Here is a 16,108-nt window from a genome sequence, read left to right as displayed (position 1 = left end):
TTAAATATTATTACTTTCTCGTCTTACGATGGTAAACGAGAAATGGAGATGATTTTAGTTTTCTCCATGGCATTCACGCGTGACAGTAAATTCATTACTTGATAACAATTATAACTAAAAACTCTCGATTTGGCATTATTTGGGAGTTATGTTATCTGTAAATAATTATCACACGAAATACTGCTGATTTTAGAGAATCACACTCAATTCTCTAACACACTGGATATAAATGTGTTTAACTTGATAGAATCTGACGCAATACTGGCGTTTGGTTACGTAAGAATTCCAGCATTATTGTACAGATACAATTATTAGTTCATGTGAACACTACTGTTAGTTAATTTTAGTTACTACAATAATTAGTAGATTTTAGTAATAGTTAATAATAATACAACAGTATTGTATTAGTGTTGGAAATTTCCAACATAAAAATCCCAAAATCGACCCTTTAGCCGTTTTTTGGAGCCAAATTCTGGCTATCTGCACGTTTTCGCAGTTTGAAATTACGACCTTTTATACCGAAAATATGCCAATTACTGAAATCGGCGATGGATCACATTTTGCCCAAACCCTCCCTGCAGTTTTCAAAATATCCCAAACATCCCAAATTCGACGCTTGAGCCATATTTTGGAGCCAAATTCTGGCTCTCTGCACGTATTCACAGTTTGAAATTACGAATTTTATACCGAAAATATACCAATTACTGAGAGCGGCGATTGGTCACATTTTCCCCAAACCCACCCTGCAGTTTTCAAAATATCCCAAACATCCCAAATTCGACGCTTGGGCCATATTTTCGAACCAAATTTTGGCTTTCTGCACGTATTCGCAGTTTGAAATTACGACTTTTTATACCTAAAATATGCCAATTCCTGAGAGCCACGATGGGTCACATTTTGATAACCCCCCCCCCCTGCAGTTTTTAAAATATCCCAGACATCCCAAATTCGACCCTTGAGCCATTTTTTGGAGCAAAATTCTGGCTCTCTGCAAGTATTCGAAGGTTGAAATTATGACTTATTATTCCGAAAATATGCCAAATACTGGAAGCGGCGATGGGCCACATTTTGCCCAATTCCCCCCCCCCCCTCAGCAGTTTTGAAAATATCCCAAATTCGTCCATTGAGCCATATTTTGGAGCCAAATTCTGGCTCTCTGCACGTTTTCGCAGTTGGAAATTACGACTTTTTATACCTAAAATATGCCAATTCCTCATAGCGGCGATGGATCACATTTTGCCCAAACCCTCCCTGTAGTTTTCAATATATCCCAAACATCCCAAATTCGACGCTTGAGCCATATTTTGGAGCCAAATTCTTGCTCTCTGCACGTATTCGCAGTGTGAAATAACGATTTTTTTACCGAAAACATGCCAATTACTGAAAGCGGCGATGGGTCACATTTTGTCCTAACCCCCCTGCAGTTTTTAAAATATCCCAAACATCCCGAATTCGACCCTTGAGCCATGTTTTGGAGCCAAATTCTGGCTCTCTGCACGTATTCGCAGTTTGAAATTACGACTTATTATACCGAAAATATCCCAAATACTGAAAGCGGCGATGGGTCACATTTTGCCCAAATCCCCCCCCCCCACCCCCCCTGCAGTTTTCAAAATATCCAAAACATCCCAAATTCGACCCTTGAACCAAATTTTGGAGCCAAATTCTTGCTCTCTACACGTATTCGCAGTTTGATATTACGAATTTATACCGAAAATATGCCAATTACTGTGAGGAGCAATGGGTCACATTTTACCCAAACCATCTCTGCAGTTTTCAAAATATCACAAAAATCCCAAATTCGACCCTTGAGCTATATTTTGGAGCCAAATTCTGGCTCTCTACATGTATTCGCAATTTGAAATTACGAATTTTTATACCGAAAATATGCCAATTACTGAAAGCAGCAATGGATCACATTTTGCCCAACCCTCCCTGCAGTTTTGAAAATAAACCAAACATCCCAAATTCGACGCTTGAGTCATATTTTGCAGCCAAATTCTGGCTCTCTGCACGTATTCACAGTTTGAAATTACGAATTTTATACCGAAAATATGCCAATTACTGAGAGCAGCTATGGGTCACATTTTGCACAAACCCACCCTGCAGTTTTCAAAATATCCCAAACATCCCAAATTCGACGCTTGAGCCATATTTTAGAACCAAATTCTGGCTCTCTACACGTTTTCGCTGTAGGAAATTACGAATTTTGTACCTAAAATATGCCTTTATTAAAAACGGCGATGGATCACATTTTGCCCAAACCCTCCATGCAGTTTTCAAAATATCCCAAGCAACCCAAATTTTACGCTTGAGGAATATTATGGAGCCAAATTCTCGCTCTCTGAACGTATTCGCAGATTCAAATTACTACATTTTATACCGAAAATATCCCAAATATTGAAAGCGGCCATGGGTCACATTTTGCCCAAATCCAGCCCCCCCCCACCCCCCCCTGCAGTTTTCAAAATATCCAAAACATCCCAAATTCGACCCTTGAACCATATATTGGAGCCAAATTCTGGCTCTCTGCCCGTTTTTGCAGTTTGAAATAACTAATTTTAAACCGAAAATATGCCAATTACAGAGAGCGGCGATGGGTTACATTTTGACCAAACGCCCCTGCAGTTTTCAAAATATCCCAAACATCCCAAATTCGACCCTTGAGCCATGTTTTAAAGCCAAATTCTGCCTCTCTGCACGTTTTCGCAGAAGGAAATTTCGACTTTTGTACCTAAAATATGCCTTTATTAAAAACAGCGATGGATCACATTTTGCCCAAACCCACCCTGCAGTTTTCAAAATATCCCAAACATTCTAAATTCGCCCCTTGAGCCATTTTTTGGAGCCAAATTCTGGCTCTCAACAAGTATTTGCCTTTTGAAATTACGACTTTTTATACCGAAAATATGCAGATTACTGAGAGCAGCGATGGATCACATTTTGGCCAAATCCACCCTGCAGTTTTCAAAATATTTCAAACATCCCAAATTCGACGTTTGAGACATATTTTGAAGCCAAATTCTGGCTCTCTGCACGTATTCGCAGTTTGAAACTACGACTTTATATTCCGAATATATGCCAATTACTGAGAGCGGCGATGGGTCACATTTGGCCCAAATCCCCCTGCAGTTTTCAAAATATCGCAAACATCTCAAACTTGACGCTTCAGCCATATTTTGGAGCCAAATTCTGGCTCTCTGCACGTATTCGCACAATTGAAATTACGAATTTTATACCGAAAATATGCCAATTACTGAAGAGCAGCGATGGGTCATATTTTGTTCAAACCCACCATGCAGTTTTCAAAATACCCCAAACATCCCAAATTCGACGCTTGAGCCAAATTTTGGAGCCAAATTCTCGCTCTCTGCACGTATTCGCAGTTTGAAATTACGAATTTTTATTCCGAAAATATGCCAATTACTGTGAACGGCGATGGGTTACATTTTGCCCAAACCCCCCTGCAGTTTTCAAAATATCCCAAACGTCCCAAATTCGACGCTTAAGCCATATTTTGGAGCCAAATTCTGGCTCTCTGCACGAGTTTGCAGTTTGAAATTACGACTTTTTAAACCGAAAATATGCCAATTACTAGATAGCGGCGATGGATCACATTTTGCCCAAACCCTCCCTGCACTTTTCAAAATATCCCAAAGATCCCAAATTCGACGCTTGAGCCATATTTTGGAGCCAAATTCTGGCTCTCTAAATGTATTCACAGTTTGAAATTACGAATTTTATACCGAAAATATGCCAATTACTGAGAGCAGCAATGGATCACATTTTGCCCAACCCTCCCTGCAGTTTTGAAAATATCTCAAACATCCCAAATTCGACGCTTGAGTCATATTTTGCAGCCAAATTCTGGCTCTCTACACGTTTTCGCTGTAGGAAATTACGAATTTTGTACCTAAAATATGCCTTTATTAAAAACGGCGATGGATCACATTTTGCTCAAACCCTCCATGCAGTTTTCAAAATATCCCAAGCAACCCAAATTTTTCGCTTGAGGAATGTTATGGAGCCAAATTCTCGCTCTCTGAACGTATTCGCAGATTCAAATTACTACATTTTATACCGAAAATATCCCAAATATTGAAAGCGGCGATGGGTCACATTTTGCCCAAATCTAGCCCCCCCCCACCCCCCCGTGCAGTTTTCAAAATATCCAAAACATCCCAAATTCGACCCTTGAACCATATATTGGAGCCAAATTCTGGCTCTCTGCCCGTTTTTGCAGTTTGAAATAAGTAATTTTAAACCGAAAATATGCCAATTACAGAGAGCGGCGATGGGTTACATTTTGACCAAACGCCAATGCAGTTTTCAAAATATCCCAAACATCCCAAATTCGACCCTTGAGCCATGTTTTAGAGCCAAATTCTGCCTCACTGCACGTTTTCGCAGAAGGAAATCTCGACTTTTGTACCTAAAATATGCCTTTATTAAAAACAGCGATGGATCACATTTTGCCCAAACCCATCCTGCAGTTTTCAAAATATCCCAAACATCCCAAATTCGCCCCTTGAGCCATTTTTTGGACCCAAATTCTGGCTCTCAACAAGTATTTGCCTTTTGAAATTACGAGTTTTTATACCGAAAATATGCAGATTACTGAGAGCAGCGATGGATCACATTTTGGCCAAATCCACCCTGCAGTTTTCAAAATATTTCAAACATCCCAAATTCGACGTTTGAGCCATATTTTGAAGCCAAATTCTGGCTCTCTGCACGTATTCGCAGTTTGAAACTACGACTTTATATTCCGAAAATATGCCAATTACTGAGAGCGGCGATGGGTCACATTTGGCCCAAATCCCCCTGCAGTTTTCAAAATATCGCAAACATCTCAAACTTGACGCTTCAGCCATATTTTGGAGCCAAATTCTGGCTCTCTGCACGTATTCGCAGAATTGAAATTACGAATTTTATACCGAAAATATGCCAATTACTGAAGAGCAGCGATGGGTCATATTTTGTTCAAACCCACCATGCAGTTTTCAAAATATCCCAAACATCCCAAATTCGACGCTTGAGCCATATTTTGGAGCCAAATTCTCGCTCTCTGCACGTATTCGCAGTTTGAAATTACGAATTTTTATTCCCAAAATATGCCAATTACTGTGAACGGCGATGGGTTACATTTTGTCCAAACCCCCCTGCAGTTTTCAAAATATCCCAAACGTCCCAAATTCGACGCTTAAGCCATATTTTGGAGCCAAATTCTGGCTCTCTGCACGAGTTTGCAGTTTGAAATTACGACTTTTTATACCGAAAATATGCCAATTACTAGATAGCGGCGATGGATCACATTTTGCCCAAACCCTCCCTGCACTTTTCAAAATATCCCAAACATCCCAAATTCGACGCTTGAGCCATATTTTGGAGCCAAATTCTGGCTCTCTGCACGTATTCGCAGTTTGAAATTACGACTATTTATACCGAAAATATGCAAATTACTGAAAGCGGCGATGGATCACATTTTGCCCAAACCCTCCCTGCACTTTTCAAAATATCCCAAACATCCCAAATTCGACGCTTGAGCCATATTTTGCAGCCAAATTCTGGCTCTCTAAATGTATTCGCAGTTTGAAATTACGAATTTTTATACCGAAAATATGCCAATTACTGAAAGCAGCGATGGATCACATTTTGCCCAACCCTCCCTGCAGTTTTGAAAATATCCCAAACATCCCAAATTCGACGCTTGAGTCATATTTTGCAGCCAAATTCTGGCTCTCTGCCCGTATTCACAGTTTGAAATTACGAATTTTATACCGAAAATATGCCAATTACTGTGAGCAGCTTTGGGTCACATTTTGCACAAACCCACCCTGCAGTTTTCAAAATATCCCAAACATCCCAAATTCGACGCTTGAGCCATATTTTAGAACCAAATTCTGGCTCTATGCACGTTTTCGCTGTAGGAAATTACGACTTTTGTACCTAAAATATGCCTTTATTAAAAACGGCGATGGATCACATTTTGCCCAAACCCTCCATGCAGTTTTCAAAATATCCCAAACAACCCAAATTTTACGCTTGAGGAATATTATGGAGCCAAATTCTCGCTCTCTGAACGTATTTGCAGATTCAAATTACTACCTTTTATACCGAAAATATCCCAAATATTGAAAGCGGCGATGGGTCACATTTTTCCCAAATCCAGCCCCCCCCCACCCCCCCCTGCAGTTTTCAAAATATCCCAAACATCCCAAATTCGACCCTTGAGCCATGTTTTAGAGCCAAATTCTGCCTCTCTGCACGTTTTCGCAGTAGGAAATTTCGACTTTTGTACCTAAAATATGCCTTTATTAAAAACAGCGATGGATCACATTTTGCCCAAACCCATCCTGCAGTTTTTAAAATATCCCAAACGTCCAAAATTCGCCCCTTGAGCCATTTTTGGAGCCAAATTCTGGCTCTCTGCGAAGTATTTGCCTTTTGAAATTACGACATTTTATACCGAAAATATGCAGATTACTGAGAGCAGCGATGGATCAAATTTTGGCCAAATCCACCCTGCAGTTTTCAAAATATTTCAAACATCCCAAATTCGACGTTTGAGCCATATTTTGGAGCCAAATTCTGGCTCTCTGCACGTATTCGCAGTTTGAAATTACGACTTTATATTCCGAAAATATGCCAATTACTGAGAGCGGCGATGGGTCACATTTGGCCCAAATCCCCCTGCAGTTTTCAAAATATCGCAAACATCTCATACTTGACGCTTCAGCCATATTTTGGAGCCAATTTCTGGCTCTCTGCACGTATTCGCAGAATTGAAATTACGAATTTTATACCGAAAATATTCCAATTACTGAAGAGCAGCGATGGGTCACATTTTGCACAAAACTCTGCAGTTTTCAAAATATCCCAAACATCCCAAATTCGACGCTTGAACCATATTTTAGAACCAAATTCTGGCTCTCTCCACGTTTTCGCTGTAGGAAATTACGACTTTGTACCTAAAATATGCCTTTATTAAAAACGGCGATAGATCACATTTTGCCCAAACCCATCCTGCAGTTTTCAAAATATCCCAAACATCCTAAATTTTACGCTTGAGGAATATTTTGGAGCCAAATTCTCGCTCTCTGAACGTATTCGCAATTTAAAATTACGACTCATTATACCGAAAATATGCCAAATACTGAAAGCGGCGATGGGTCACATTTTGCCCAAATCACCCTCCCCCCCCCCTGCAGTTTTCAAAATATCCCAAACATCCCAAATTCGCCCCTTGAACCATTTTTAGGAGCCAAATTCTGGCTCTCTGCAAGTATTTGCTTTTTGAAATTACGTCTTTTTATACCGAAAATATGCAGATTACTGAGAGCAGCGATGGATCACATTTTGGCCAAATCCACCCTGCAGTTTTCAAAATATTTCAAACATCCCAAATTCGACGCTTGAGCCATATTTTGGAGTCAAATTCTCGCTCTCTGCACGTATTCGCAGTTTGAAATTACGAATTTTTATTCCGAAAATATGCCAATTACTGTGAACGGCGATGGGTTACATTTTGCCCAAACCCCCCTGCAGTTTTCAAAATATCCCAAACGTCCCAAATTCGACGCTTAAGCCATATTTTGGAGCCAAATTCTGGCTCTCTGTACGAGTTTGCAGTTTGAAATTACGACTTTTTATATCGAAAATATGCCAATTACTAGATAGCGGCGATGGATCACATTTTGCCCAAACCCTCCCTGCACTTTTCAAAATATCCCAAACATCCCAAATTCGACGCTTGAGCCATATTTTGGAGCCAAATTCTGGCTCTCTAAATGTATTCGCAGTTTGAAATTACGAATTTTTATACCGAAAATATGCCAATTACTGAAAGCAGCAATGGATCACATTTTGCCCAACCCTCCCTGCAGTTTTGAAAATATCCCAAACATCCCAAATTCGACGCTTGAGTCATATTTTGCAGCCAAATTCTGGCTCTCTGCACGTATTCACAGTTTGAAATTACGAATTTTATACCGAAAATATGCCAATTACTGAGAGCAGCTATGGGTCACATTTTGCACAAACCCACCCTGCAGTTTTCAAAATATCCCAAACATCCCAAATTCGACGCTTGAGCCATATTTTAGAACCAAATTCTGGCTCTCTACACGTTTTCGCTGTAGGAAATTACGAATTTTGTACCTAAAATATGCCTTTATTAAAAACGGCGATGGATCACATTTTGCTCAAACCCTCCATGCAGTTTTCAAAATATCCCAAGCAACCCAAATTTTACGCTTGAGGAATATTATGGAGCCAAATTCTCGCTCTCTGAACGTATTCGCAGATTCAAATTACTACATTTTATACCGAAAATATCCCAAATATTGAAAGCGGCGATGGGTCACATTTTGCCCAAATCCAGCCCCCCCCCCCCCCCCCCCCCCTGCAGTTTTCAAAATATCCAAAACATCCCAAATTCGACCCTTGAACCATATATTGGAGCCAAATTCTGGCTCTCTGCCCGTTTTTGCAGTTTGAAATAACTAATTTTAAACCGAAAATATGCCAATTACAGAGAGCGGTGATGGGTTACATTTCGACCAAACGCCCCTGCAGTTTTCAAAATATCCCAAACATCCCAAATTCGACCCTTGAGCCATGTTTTAGAGCCATATTCTGCCTCTCTGCACGTTTTCGCAGAAGGAAATTTCGACTTTTGTACCTAAAATATGCCTTTATTAAAAACAGCGATGGATCACATTTTGCCCAAACCCACCCTGCAGTTTTCAAAATATCCCAAACATCCCAAATTCGCCCCTTGAGCCATTTTTTGGAGCCATATTCTGGCTCTCAACAAGTATTTGCCTTTTGAAATTACGACTTTTTATACCGAAAATATGCAGATTACTGAGAGCAGCGATGGATCACATTTTGGCCAAATCCACCTTGCAGTTTTCAAAATATTTCAAACATCCCAAATTCGACGTTTGAGCCATATTTTGAAGCCAAATTCTGGCTCTCTGCACGTATTCGCAGTTTGAAACTACGACTTTATATTCCGAAAATATGCCAATTACTGAGAGCGGCGATGGGTCACATTTGGCCCAAATCCCCCTGCAGTTTTCAAAATATCGCAAACATCTCAAACTTGACGCTTCAGCCATATTTTGGAGCCAAATTCTGGCTCTCTGCACGTATTCGCAGAATTGAAATTACGAATTTTATACCGAAAATATGCCAATTACTGAAGAGCAGCGATGGGTCATATTTTGTTCAAACCCACCATGCAGTTTTCAAAATATCCCAAACATCCCAAATTCGACGCTTGAGCCATATTTTGGAGCCAAATTCTCGCTCTCTGCACGTATTCGCAGTTTGAAATTACGAATTTTTATTCCGAAAATATGCCAATTACTGTGAACGGCGATGGGTTACATTTTGCCCAAACCCCCCTGCAGTTTTCAAAATATCCCAAACGTCCCAAATTCGACGCTTAAGCCATATTTTGGAGCCAAATTCTGGCTCTCTGCACGAGTTTGCAGTTTGAAATTACGACTTTTTATACCGAAAATATGCCAATTACTAGATAGCGGCGATGGATCACATTTTGCCCAAACCCTCCCAGCACTTTTCAAAATATCCCAAACATCCCAAATTCGACGCTTGAGCCATATTTTGGAGCCAAATTCTGGCTCTCTGCACGTATTCGCAGTTTGAAATTACGACTTTTTATACCGAAAATATGCAAATTACTGAAAGCGGCGATGGATCACATTTTGCCCAAACCCTCCCTGCACTTTTCAAAATATCCCAAACATCCCAAATTCGACGCTTGAGCCATATTTTGCAGCCAAATTCTGGCTCTCTGCACGAGTTTGCAGTTTGAAATTACGTCTTTTTATACCGAAAATATGCAGATTACTGAGAGCAGCGATGGATCACATTTTGGCCAAATCCACCCTGCAGTTTTCAAAATATTTCAAACATCCCAAATTCGACGCTTGAGCCATATTTTGGAGTCAAATTCTCGCTCTCTGCACGTATTCGCAGTTTGAAATTACGAATTTTTATTCCGAAAATATGCCAATTACTGTGAACGGCGATGGGTTACATTTTGCCCAAACCCCCCTGCAGTTTTCAAAATATCCCAAACGTCCCAAATTCGACGCTTAAGCCATATTTTGGAGCCAAATTCTGGCTCTCTGCACGAGTTTGCAGTTTGAAATTACGACTTTTTATACCGAAAATATGCCAATTACTAGATAGCGGCGATGGATCACATTTTGCCCAAACCCTCCCTGCACTTTTCAAAATATCCCAAACATCCCAAATTCGACGCTTGAGCCATATTTTGGAGCCAAATTCTGGCTCTCTAAATGTATTCGCAGTTTGAAATTACGAATTTTTATACCGAAAATATGCCAATTACTGAAAGCAGCAATGGATCACATTTTGCCCAACCCTCCCTGCAGTTTTGAAAATATCCCAAACATCCCAAATTCGACGCTTGAGTCATATTTTGCAGCCAAATTCTGGCTCTCTGCACGTATTCACAGTTTGAAATTACGAATTTTATACCGAAAATATGCCAATTACTGAGAGCAGCTATGGGTCACATTTTGCACAAACCCACCCTGCAGTTTTCAAAATATCCCAAACATCCCAAATTCGACGCTTGAGCCATATTTTAGAACCAAATTCTGGCTCTCTACACGTTTTCGCTGTAGGAAATTACGAATTTTGTACCTAAAATATGCCTTTATTAAAAACGGCGATGGATCACATTTTGCTCAAACCCTCCATGCAGTTTTCAAAATATCCCAAGCAACCCAAATTTTACGCTTGAGGAATATTATGGAGCCAAATTCTCGCTCTCTGAACGTATTCGCAGATTCAAATTACTACATTTTATACCGAAAATATCCCAAATATTGAAAGCGGCGATGGGTCACATTTTGCCCAAATCCAGCCCCCCCCCCCCACCCCCCCCCCTGCAGTTTTCAAAATATCCAAAACATCCCAAATTCGACCCTTGAACCATATATTGGAGCCAAATTCTGGCTCTCTGCCCGTTTTTGCAGTTTGAAATAACTAATTTTAAACCAAAAATATGCCAATTACAGAGAGCGGCGATGGGTTACATTTTGACCAAACGCCCCTGCAGTTTTCAAAATATCCCAAACATCCCAAATTCGACCCTTGAGCCATGTTTTAGAGCCATATTCTGCCTCTCTGCACGTTTTCGCAGAAGGAAATTTCGACTTTTGTACCTAAAATATGCCTTTATTAAAAACAGCGATGGATCACATTTTGCCCAAACCCACCCTGCAGTTTTCAAAATATCCCAAACATCCCAAATTCGCCCCTTGAGCCATTTTTTGGAGCCATATTCTGGCTCTCAACAAGTATTTGCCTTTTGAAATTACGACTTTTTATACCGAAAATATGCAGATTACTGAGAGCAGCGATGGATCACATTTTGGCCAAATCCACCTTGCAGTTTTCAAAATATTTCAAACATCCCAAATTCGACGTTTGAGCCATATTTTGAAGCCAAATTCTGGCTCTCTGCACGTATTCGCAGTTTGAAACTACGACTTTATATTCCGAAAATATGCCAATTACTGAGAGCGGCGATGGGTCACATTTGGCCCAAATCCCCCTGCAGTTTTCAAAATATCGCAAACATCTCAAACTTAACGCTTCAGCCATATTTTGGAGCCAAATTCTGGCTCTCTGCACGTATTCGCAGAATTGAAATTACGAATTTTATACCGAAAATATGCCAATTACTGAAGAGCAGCGATGGGTCATATTTTGTTCAAACCCACCATGCAGTTTTCAAAATATCCCAAACATCCCAAATTCGACGCTTGAGCCATATTTTGGAGCCAAATTCTCGCTCTCTGCACGTATTCGCAGTTTGAAATTACGAATTTTTATTCCGAAAATATGCCAATTACTGTGAACGGCGATGGGTTACATTTTGCCCAAACCCCCCTGCAGTTTTCAAAATATCCCAAACGTCCCAAATTCGACGCTTAAGCCATATTTTGGAGCCAAATTCTGGCTCTCTGCACGAGTTTGCAGTTTGAAATTACGACTTTTTATACCGAAAATATGCCAATTACTAGATAGCGGCGATGGATCACATTTTGCCCAAACCCTCCCTGCACTTTTCAAAATATCCCAAACATCCCAAATTCGACGCTTGAGCCATATTTTGGAGCCAAATTCTGGCTCTCTGCACGTATTCGCAGTTTGAAATTACGACTTTTTATACCGAAAATATGCAAATTACTGAAAGCGGCGATGGATCACATTTTGCCCAAACCCTCCCTGCACTTTTCAAAATATCCCAAACATCCCAAATTCGACGCTTGAGCCATATTTTGCAGCCAAATTCTGGCTCTCTAAATGTATTCGCAGTTTGAAATTACGAATTTTTATACCGAAAATATGCCAATTACTGAAAGCAGCGATGGATCACATTTTGCCCAACCCTCCCTGCAGTTTTGAAAATATCCCAAACATCCCAAATTCGACGCTTGAGTCATATTTTGCAGCCAAATTCTGGCTCTCTGCCCGTATTCACAGTTTGAAATTACGAATTTTATACCGAAAATATGCCAATTACTGTGAGCAGCTTTGGGTCACATTTTGCACAAACCCACCCTGCAGTTTTCAAAATATCCCAAACATCCCAAATTCGACGCTTGAGCCATATTTTAGAACCAAATTCTGGCTCTATGCACGTTTTCGCTGTAGGAAATTACGACTTTTGTACCTAAAATATGCCTTTATTAAAAACGGCGATGGATCACATTTTGCCCAAACCCTCCATGCAGTTCTCAAAATATCCCAAACATCCCAAATTTTACGCTTGAGGAATATTATGGAGCCAAATTCTCGCTCTCTGAACGTATTTGCAGATTCAAATTACTACCTTTTATACCGAAAATATCCCTAATATTGAAAGCGGCGATGGGTCACATTTTTCCCAAATCCAGCCCCCCCCACCCCCCCCTGCAGTTTTCAAAATATCCCAAACATCCCAAATTCGACCCTTGAGCCATGTTTTAGAGCCAAATTCTGCCTCTCTGCACGTTTTCGCAGTAGGAAATTTCGACTTTGGTACCTAAAATATGCCTTTATTAAAAACAGCGATGGATCACATTTTGCCCAAACCCATCCTGCAGTTTTTAAAATATCCCAAACGTCCCAAATTCGCCCCTTGAGCCATTTTTGGAGCCAAATTCTGGCTCTCTGCGAAGTATTTGCCTTTTGAAATTACGACATTTTATACCGAAAATATGCAGATTACTGAGAGCAGCGATGGATCACATTTTGGCCAAATCCACCCTGCAGTTTTCAAAATATTTCAAACATCCCAAATTCGACGTTTGAGCCATATTTTGGAGCCAAATTCTGGCTCTCTGCACGTATTCGCAGTTTGAAATTACGACTTTATATTCCGAAAATATGCCAATTACTGAGAGCGGCGATGGGTCACATTTGGCCCAAATCCCCCTGCAGTTTTCAAAATATCGCAAACATCTCAAACTTGACGCTTCAGCCATATTTTGGAGCCAATTTCTGGCTCTCTGCACGTATTCGCAGAATTGAAATTACGAATTTTATACCGAAAATATTCCAATTACTGAAGAGCAGCGATGGGTCACATTTTGCACAAAACTCTGCAGTTTTCAAAATATCCCAAACATCCCAAATTCGACGCTTGAACCATATTTTAGAACCAAATTCTGGCTCTCTGCACGTTTTCGCTGTAGGAAATTACGACTTTGTACCTAAAATATGCCTTTATTAAAAACGGCGATAGATCACATTTTGCCCAAACCCATCCTGCAGTTTTCAAAATATCCCAAACATCCTAAATTTTACGCTTGAGGAATATTTTGGAGCCAAATTCTCGCTCTCTGAACGTATTCGCAATTTGAAATTACGACTCATTATACCGAAAATATGCCAAATACTGAAAGCGGCGATGGGTCACATTTTGCCCAAATCACCCTCCCCCCCCCCTGCAGTTTTCAAAATATCCCAAACATCCCAAATTCGCCCCTTGAACCATTTTTAGGAGCCAAATTCTGGCTCTCTGCAAGTATTTGCCTTTTGAAATTACGTCTTTTTATACCGAAAATATGCAGATTACTGAGAGCAGCGATGGATCACATTTTGGCCAAATCCACCCTGCAGTTTTCAAAATATTTCAAACATCCCAAATTCGACGCTTGAGCCATATTTTGGAGTCAAATTCTCGCTCTCTGCACGTATTCGCAGTTTGAAATTACGAATTTTTATTCCCAAAATATGCCAATTACTGTGAACGGCGATGGGTTACATTTTGCCCAAACAACCCCTGCAGTTTTCAAAATATCCCAAACGTCCCAAATTCGACGCTTAAGCCATATTTTGGAGCAAAATTCTGGCTCTCTGCACGAGTTTGCAGTTTGAAATTACGACTTTTTATACCGAAAATATGCCAATTACTAGATAGCGGCGATGGATCACATTTTGCCCAAACCCTCCCTGCACTTTTCAAAATATCCCAAACATCCCAAATTCGACGCTTGAGCCATATTTTGGAGCCAAATTCTGGCTCTCTAAATGTATTCACAGTTTGAAATTACGAATTTTATACCGAAAATATGCCAATTACTGAGAGCAGCAATGGATCACATTTTGCCCAACCCTCCCTGCAGTTTTGAAAATATCCCAAACATCCCAAATTCGACGCTTGAGTCATATTTTGCAGCCAAATTCTGGCTCTCTGCACGTATTCACAGTTTGAAATTACGAATTTTATACCGAAAATATGCCAATTACTGAGAGCAGCTATGGGTCACATTTTGCACAAACCCACCCTGCAGTTTTCAAAATATCCCAAACATCCCAAATTCGACGCTTGAGCCATATTTTAGAACCAAATTCTGGCTCTCTACACGTTTTCGCTGTAGGAAATTACGAATTTTGTACCTAAAATATGCCTTTATTAAAAACGGCGATGGATCACATTTTGCTCAAACCCTCCATGCAGTTTTCAAAATATCCCAAGCAACCCAAATTTTACGCTTGAGGAATATTATGGAGCCAAATTCTCGCTCTCTGAACGTATTCGCAGATTCAAATTACTACATTTTATACCGAAAATATCCCAAATATTGAAAGCGGCGATGGGTCACATTTTGCCCAAATCCAGCCCCCCCCCACCCCCCCCCCCCCCTGCAGTTTTCAAAATATCCAAAACATCCCAAATTCGACCCTTGAACCATATATTGGAGCCAAATTCTGGCTCTCTGAACGTTTTTGCAGTTTGAAATAACTAATTTTAAACCGAAAATATGCCAATTACAGAGAGCGGCGATGGGTTACATTTTGACCAAACGCCCCTGCAGTTTTCAAAATATCCCAAACATCCCAAATTCGACCCTTGAGCCATGTTTTAGAGCCAAATTCTGCCTCTCTGCACGTTTTCGCAGAAGGAAATTTCGACTTTTGTACCTAAAATATGCCTTTATTAAAAACAGCGATGGATCACATTTTGCCCAAACCCACCCTGCAGTTTTCAAAATATCCCAAACATCCCAAATTCGCCCCTTGAGCCATTTTTTGGAGCCAAATTCTGGCTCTCAACAAGTATTTGCCTTTTGAAATTACGACTTTTTATACCGAAAATATGCAGATTACTGAGAGCAGCGATGGATCACATTTTGGCCAAATCCACCTTGCAGTTTTCAAAATATTTCAAACATCCCAAATTCGACGTTTGAGCCATATTTTGAAGCCAAATTCTGGCTCTCTGCACGTATTCGAAGTTTAAAATTACGACTTACTTTACCGAAAATATTCTAAACTCTGAAAGCGGCGATGGGTCACATTTTGCCCAAATCCCCCTCCCCCCCCCCAGCAGTTTTCAAAATATCCCAAACATCCTAAATTCGACTATTGAGCCATTTTTTGGAGCCAAATTCTGGCTGTCTGCATGTATTTGCCTTTTGAAACTATGACTCTTTATACCGAAAATATGCAAATTACTGTGAGCGGCGATGAGTCACATTTTGCCCAAACCCCACCTGCAGCTTTCAAAATATCTTAAACATCCCAAACTCGACCCTTGAGCCATATT

This window comes from Procambarus clarkii, chromosome 12 (assembly GCF_040958095.1).
Source record: "Procambarus clarkii isolate CNS0578487 chromosome 12, FALCON_Pclarkii_2.0, whole genome shotgun sequence".
NCBI classification, from domain to species: domain Eukaryota; kingdom Metazoa; phylum Arthropoda; class Malacostraca; order Decapoda; family Cambaridae; genus Procambarus; species Procambarus clarkii.
This window is presented reverse-complemented; position numbering follows the sequence as displayed.